Source organism: Cnephaeus nilssonii, assembly GCF_951640355.1.
Source record: "Cnephaeus nilssonii genome assembly, chromosome: 19".
NCBI classification, from domain to species: domain Eukaryota; kingdom Metazoa; phylum Chordata; class Mammalia; order Chiroptera; family Vespertilionidae; genus Cnephaeus; species Cnephaeus nilssonii.
The window spans coordinates 49,766,869-49,774,322 of NC_137090.1; positions in this window are offsets into that span (position 1 = coordinate 49,766,869).

The window sequence follows — 7,454 nt, forward strand, 5'->3', positions numbered from 1 at the left end:
GGGGAGGGGCCCTGTGCTCTTGGTCTGGGGGAGGGGCCCTGTGTTCTTGGTCTGGGGGAGGGGCCTGTGCTCTTGGTCTGGGGGAGGGGCCCTGTGCTCTTGGTCTGGGGGAGGGGCCCTGTGCTCTTGGTCTGGGGGAGGGGCCCTGTGCTCTTGGTCTGGGGGAGGGGCCCTGTGCTCTTGGTCTGGGGGAGGGCCCTGTGCTCTTGGTCTGGGGGAGGGGCTTGTGTTCTTGGTCTGGGGGAGGGGCTTGTGTTCTTGGTCTGGGGGAGGGGCCCTGTGCTCTTGGTCTGGGGGAGGGCCCTGTGCTCTTGGTCTGGGGGAGGGGCTTGTGTTCTTGGTCTGGGGGAGGGGCTTGTGTTCTTGGTCTGGGGGAGGGGCCTGTGCTCTTGGTCTGGGGGAGGGGCCCTGTGCTCTTGGTCTGGGGGAGGGGCCCTGTGCTCTTGGTCTGGGGGAGGGGCCCTGTGCTCTTGGTCTGGGGGAGGGGCCCTGTGCTCTTGGTCTGGGGGAGGGCCCTGTGCTCTTGGTCTGGGGGAGGGGCTTGTGTTCTTGGTCTGGGGGAGGGGCTTGTGTTCTTGGTCTGGGGGAGGGGCCCTGTGCTCTTGGTCTGGGGGAGGGCCCTGTGCTCTTGGTCTGGGGGAGGGGCTTGTGTTCTTGGTCTGGGGGAGGGGCTTGTGTTCTTGGTCTGGGGGAGGGGCCCTGTGCTCTTGGTCTGGGGGAGGGGCTTGTGTTCTTGGTCTGGGGGAGGGGCTTGTGCTCTTGGTCTGGGGGAGGGCCCTGTGCTCTTGGTCTGGGGGAGGGGCCCTGTGCTCTTGGTCTGGGGGAGGGGCCCTGTGTTCTTGGTCTGGGGGAGGGGCCTGTGCTCTTGGTCTGGGGGAGGGGCCTGTGCTCTTGGTCTGGGGGAGGGCCCTGTGCTCTTGGTCTGGGGGAGGGGCTTGTGTTCTTGGTCTGGGGGAGGGGCTTGTGTTCTTGGTCTGGGGGAGGGGCCCTGTGTTCTTGGTCTGGGGGAGGGGCTTGTGTTCTTGGTCTGGGGGAGGGGCCCTGTGCTCTTGGTCTGGGGGAGGGGCTTGTGTTCTTGGTCTGGGGGAGGGGCCCTGTGCTCTTGGTCTGGGGGAGGGGCCCTGTGCTCTTGGTCTGGGGGAGGGGCCCTGTGCTCTTGGTCTGGGGGAGGGGCCCTGTGCTCTTGGTCTGGGGGAGGGGCCCTGGGCTCTTGGTCTGGGGGAGGGGCCCTGTGCTCTTGGTTTGGGGGAGGGCCCTGTGCTCTTGGTCTGGGGGAGGGGCCTGTGTTCTTGGTCTGGGGGAGGGCCCTGTGTTCTTGGTCTGGGGGAGGGGCCTGTGCTCTTGGTCTGGGGGAGGGGCTTGTGTTCTTGGTCTGGGGGAGGGGCCCTGTGCTCTTGGTCTGGGGGAGGGCCCTGTGTTCTTGGTCTGGGGGAGGGGCCTGTGCTCTTGGTCTGGGGGAGGGCCCTGTGCTCTTGGTCTGGGGGAGGGGCTCTGTGTTCTTGGTCTGGGGGAGGGGCCTGTGCTCTTGGTCTGGGGGAGGGGCCTGTGCTCTTGGTCTGGGGGAGAGGCTATATGTTCTTGGTCTGGGGTAGGGGCCCTGTGCTCTTGGTCTGGGGGAGGGGCCCTGTGCTCTTGGTCTGGGGGAGGGGCCCTGTGCTCTTGGTCTGGGGGAGGGGCCCTGTGCTCTTGGTCTGGGGGAGGGGCCCTGTGCTCTTTGTCTGGGGGAGGGGCCCTGTGCTCTTGGTCTGGGGGAGGGGCCCTGTGCTCTTGGTCTGGGGGAGGGGCTCTGTGCTCTTGGTCTGGGGGAGCGGCCCTGTGCTCTTGGTCTGGGGGAGGGGCCTGTGTTCTTGGTCTGGGGGAGGGGCCCTGTGCTCTTGGTCTGGGGGAGGGGCTTGTGCTCTTGTTCTGGGGGAGGGGCTTGTGTTCTTGGTCTGGGGGAGGGCCCTGTGCTCTTGGTCTGGGGGAGGGGCTTGTGTTCTTGGTCTGGGGGAGGGGCCCTGTGCTCTTGGTCTGGGGGAGGGGCTTGTGTTCTTGGTCTGGGGGAGGGGCCCTGTGCTCTTGGTCTGGGGGAGGGGCTTGTGTTCTTGGTCTGGGGGAGGGGCTTGTGTTCTTGGTCTGGGGGAGGGGCCCTGTGCTCTTGGTCTGGGGGAGGGGCCCTGTGCTCTTTGTCTGGGGGAGGGGCCCTGTGCTCTTGGTCTGGGGGAGGGGCCCTGTGCTCTTGGTCTGGGGGAGGGGCCCTGGGCTCTTGGTCTGGGGGAGGGGCCCTGTGCTCTTGGTTTGGGGGAGAGGCTATATGTTCTTTGTCTGGGGGAGGGGCCCTGTGCTCTTGGTCTGGGGGAGGGCCCTGTGCTCTTGGTTTGGGGGAGAGGCTATATGTTCTTGGTCTGGGGTAGGGGCCCTGTGCTCTTGGTCTGGGGGAGAGGCTATATGTTCTTGGTTGCAGGAATTTGGAATAGAATCTCTACTTCACTAAGAAAGGAGGAGGGTCAAGGGAGGGAGAAGTCTGGATTTAAATAACATAAACTTTTGCCTTTCTTACTAAAGTTGATAAATGTTCTTGAATGGATGTTTCTTCATTTTCTGTTCACAATGTAGGCTCATTAAATATTTGCTTGAGCCCTGGCTGGGGGCATCGTCCCATGCACAAAGGGTCACCAGTTGGATTCTCAGTCTTGGTTGCAGGCTCAATCCCTCTCCCTCCCCCCTCTCTAAAATCAATGAAAACATATTTTTAAAAAAATATATTTGCTTGTTTTCCAGTTTTCACTAGTTTAATGGGGAGCTGGTCAGTGTTGCCACTGGTGCTAACCATGCCGACAGTTGGCCGACGGTTGATCCAGAGGAAGAGGTTTATTTTCCTGGTCTTATGTGCACAAACCTTTCATAGAGGCAGGCACAGAACAGAGGCTCAATGCGTAGTTCTTGAATGTGTGAGCAGCAGGAAACAGCTTGATTCTTTCCACTTTGTTTAATCCTCACTTGAGGATATTTTTTCAATTGATCTCTTTTAGAGAGAGTGGAAGGGAGGGAGGAGAGGGAGAGAGAGAGAAACATTGATGTGAGAGAGACACATTGAAAGGTTGCCTCTCCCAAGCTCCCCGACCAGGGCTGAAATCGAACCTGCAATGGAGGTATGTGCCCTTGACCAGGAATCAAACCCACGACCCTTCTGTCTGAGGACCAGCCACTGAGCCATTTACTTGTTAAAGTTTCTCTGACAAATGCTTCCCTCTCTGCCCCAGGATGAATACTCCAGGATGTCTCAATCAACCTCGGGTGATAAGAAGTCCCCCCCAGCCTCTAAGTGTTTAAGGGTCTAGTCCCGTCTAATAATTACAGAACTTCCACCTGACACCTGCCCCTTTGCTTCAGTGTGGGGCCTGGAATAGGAAGGAGGTCATGGTCAGTTTCTGTCCTCATCTCCTAGTCTCAAGCTGCCATTTGTGACCATCACCCCTTGGGGTCAGCCCCAAAGAGAGGGGCTTGTTTCCTGTGGCTGCTGTAACAAGCTTTAGTGATTTTAACAACACAAAGTTATTCGCTACGGTTTTGGAGGCCACAAGTCCAAAACCACGTCGCTGGGCTGAAGGTGAGGCACTGAGCGCTGCCCTCCGGAGCCTCCAGGGAGGCCGTCCTGCTCTTTCCCCATCTCTGAAGCCAGCAGCATACCATCTTGCTTCAGTCACATCACCTTCTGTTATCAGAAAAGGGACCTGGCCCTGAGGGGTCTGCCTAGAGCCGGCCTGCAGAGTGGGTTCTGGACTTGGCGCAGGAAAGATTTCCCATCGCGAGTCCAGGTGAGTGTAGAGGACGTGCATTAGAGCTGGGACCTCAAATGAGGAAGGGCGGGGAGTGAGCCTCGACCGGGCTGCTCTGGCTCACTAAGGAGTCAGAGAAAAGGGGGCTTTGGGACAGGGTTCAGGGGGGTAGCCTGAGACCAACTGCCACTGCCCATTGCTGCCCTGGGCGCAAGCCTCGTGGGGTCCCCTAGAGTTTAGGACGTGCATGCTTGTGGGGGAACAAAGAGGGGGCGGGAGTGCTCCTGGGAAGGAGAGTGCATGCTAGGGCGTTTGTTTGGAGGGTTTTAAAAGCCAGGAGTGTAGGGGAGGTTTTAGGGGAGAATCAATACAATATTCGTCAGCTTTATGCTGATGTACCAAGATGAGATTTAGTCTCTTCATTTGTCCTTGGGTGTGGTTGGCAGATGGCACTCACTGGATTTCTGCTGTCTCCCTGGGTGGGGTGATTTAAGCTATTGCCCTCTGGTTGGGGAGGAGAAGTGCAAGCCATGTCTGCCTCTCAAGTGTCCTTGGTTTAGGGAAGACAGGATTTACTAAATGGCTGCAAACTGCTCTCACTACTTCTGCCTCGTTCTTTCTCTTAAAAAAATTATTGATTTCAGAAAGGAAAGGAGAGGGAGAGAGAGACTGAAACATCAATGATGAGAGAGAATCACTGATCAGCTGCCTCCTGTACACCCGCATTGTGGTTCAAGCACACAACCTGGGCTTGTGCCCTGACTGGGAATCGAACCTCGACCTCCTGGTTCATAGGCCGAGACTATGGCTGGCACTTGGGTGGGGTGGCTGATCGTTGTATCTGTCCTCATGGCATTGCTTCCTTTGGTTCACAGCTTTTCTGGGTCTGGAGCTGAAACACAAGGGAGGCCTTGGCGTTGTCTCTAATTTGACTGAAACTCTGTCTCTGTGGTCAGCAGACCCCAGGCTTTGTTCCTAAGATTGCTTAATGCTGATCAGAACCTCATTGTCCTTGGGTTTTAATGATGAAGGGAGTGGATGTGCAAGGAGAAGGAGGCAGGCGAGTCAGGTGCTGGGCGAAGCCAGTTTTATTTTTTTAGAAAATATTTTTATTGATTTCAGAGAGGAAGGGAGAGGGAGAGATAGAAACACCAACGATGACAGAGAATCATTGATTGGCTGCCTCCTGGAGCCCCATACCAGGGATCAAGCCTGCAACCCAGGCATGTGCCCTGACTGGAATTGAACCGTGACCTCCCGGTTCAGAGGTCGAGACTCAACCACTGAGCCATGCTGGCCGGGTGAGGCCAGTGTGAATCAAAGGAAAGAGAGGAGAAAAGTTCATATGGAAGAAATGAAGTTCCTATGTGGCTACACCCATGGTTCTTTTGGCTGGTCTGATACTCTCATAGACATGAACCCTGGAGACATGAGACAGCCAGAGACCCCACATGAACAAGAGAAGAAGGGAACTTGGGTGCATAAGATCCTGAGCTAGAGATGAGCTAATGCGCCTCAGGGCTTCATTGCAGGATGATAAGAGCAGATATTAGTAAATAGTGGTTGCCCTGCCATGTAGGGGGGTCAAAAAGAGATTATTCTTGATAATCTCTTATTATGGACAAAGCTCCTATTTCAAGTTCTTCTAAGCAGTTAAAGGAAGGGGCAAAGTTTCTCTTGAACCTGTGGCTAAACCTGCCTTGGGCTCAAAGTCATCTGCATATCACTGAGGCACATCTTGGGGTGAGCCGTTCTGAACCCCCATGTGAGAAATGCTCACCTGTCCAATTTCAAATAACAGACTCAGAGACATATATGGCAAAAAAATAAATAAAAATGAGACTTTTAATGTGGTCTTGCAAGAGCGGGTGTCCAGTGGAACAGGCACACACGGAGCAGGGGTGACAGGCTATTTGTCCGTAGGGTGCAGAGTCCCTCCTCCGGTTCTCCATTGGCTAAGCACTACGGGGTTAATAGTTTTCCTCATATGTCGCCTGGGTCTGTTGTCTGCTAGTGGGTTATTGAAAACAATGGGTGGAGGCCTTTTCTAGTTGCCTCCACCTCCCTTTGTCTAGGCGCATCTTCCTGAAACTGTGCTGGTCCTGTTCAGTTCTTTGTGCTTACACCCTCCCCTCCTCCCCGTATTCTGTGTGCCCTGGGAAAGTTCAGGAACCGGTTCCATTAAAAGTTGACTTTGCTGAAGATGGATCACAGAGGCCTGTTTCCTACACTCCACATCATCTAAGGGGGTGTTTTTGGGTTCTGGGGGTCAAGCCTCCAGTGTCTTTGGGCCGTTAATGAGCCCTCACGCAGCTTAGGGTCTAAGTGTTGCTGGAAAGGGACTGGGCCAGAGCGCCTGCCTCGGGCCGGCCTGTACTGTGTGGGCTGTTGACTTTTTGCAGGAAAGAGTCACTTTTATTAAAGCTGGGACAGTGACACAGGAAGGGCCTGGTTTAAAAGGAGCAGCAGGAGCGCCGAGGCGGGCTGCTTGGCTGCAGAAGCATTATGGGAAAGAAGTGAGCCAGGAGGAGCTGCTGTGCGCTCACTGGAGAGTCGGAGGGAAGGGGCCTTGGGGACAGGTCCAGGGGCGAGCCCGGGACCAGCTACCGCTGCCCTTTGCTTCCCTGGTTGCAAGTCTCATGGGGTCCCTTCGAGTTTAGGGGGAGGGAGAGGGGAGGGAGAGGCGCGGCTGCTCCATCGGGTCTTTGTCTGGAGGGTTTTAAAGGCTGTGGGTCTAGGGGAGGTCTCAGGGGAGGAGCTCAATTCCAGGTGTGTCTTTGCAGGGTCGGGGTCTCCCCTGATTGGACAGCACCAGGGCAGGGGGGTCGTTAGTCACCCCAGCCGGTCCTGGCATTGCCCTCCTGGGTTTGCTGCTTTTCTGGGCCTCGAGCTGAAACACCACCGAGGCCTCGATGTTGTCTCTGGGGAGGAAAGGTCAGGGGTCCAAACCGCGTGACCAGCGGTGTGCTGGGAGGAAGGGCCCTGGGGCGAGGTTCCACACCAGCTTTGCCCCCTGGGCACCCGGAGCTTTCTGCCTGGTGACCTCTGTGTCTGCGTGAGTTGCTGGCCAGTTTGTTCAGCTCTCTGTCTCAGTCTCCCCAGCCCACTTGCCAAGGGACTTGTCCTGCCTCCTTAGGACGGAGCCAGTCCAGGCAGCTGGTTCTGCTGTGCCCAGCACTAGCTCTCCCGGGGGATCCCAGCTGCAGCTCCACGCTGAGGCTTGGTATGCTCCCAGCTGCCAGCCCTGGTGCCCCCTCATTCTAGGGCCAGCATCCAGCCTCAGTTTGGGTGCCTGCACCCCTCAAGGGTCCTCACAATAGAGTCCTATCTGCAGGCTCCTGCTTTGTCTCAGAATTGGGCTAATTGCCCCCCAACAAAGATTTGCTGCTCACACCCCCTCCCCCCACGGCTCTCTTTGTGTTTGTTAATCCTCCCCTGAGGGTATTTTTTCCATTGATTTTTATTTTATTATTTTATTTTTTAAAATATATTTTTATTGATTTCAGAGAGGAAGGGAGAGGGAGAGAGAAATAGAAACATCAGTGATGAGATAGAATCGTTGATCAGCTGCCTCCTGCATGCCCCACACTAGGGATCGAGTCCACAACCAGGCCATGTGCCCTGACTGGGAATCGAACTGTGACCTCCTGGTTCATAGGTCGACTCTCAACCACTGAGCCACACCAGCTGGGCTCC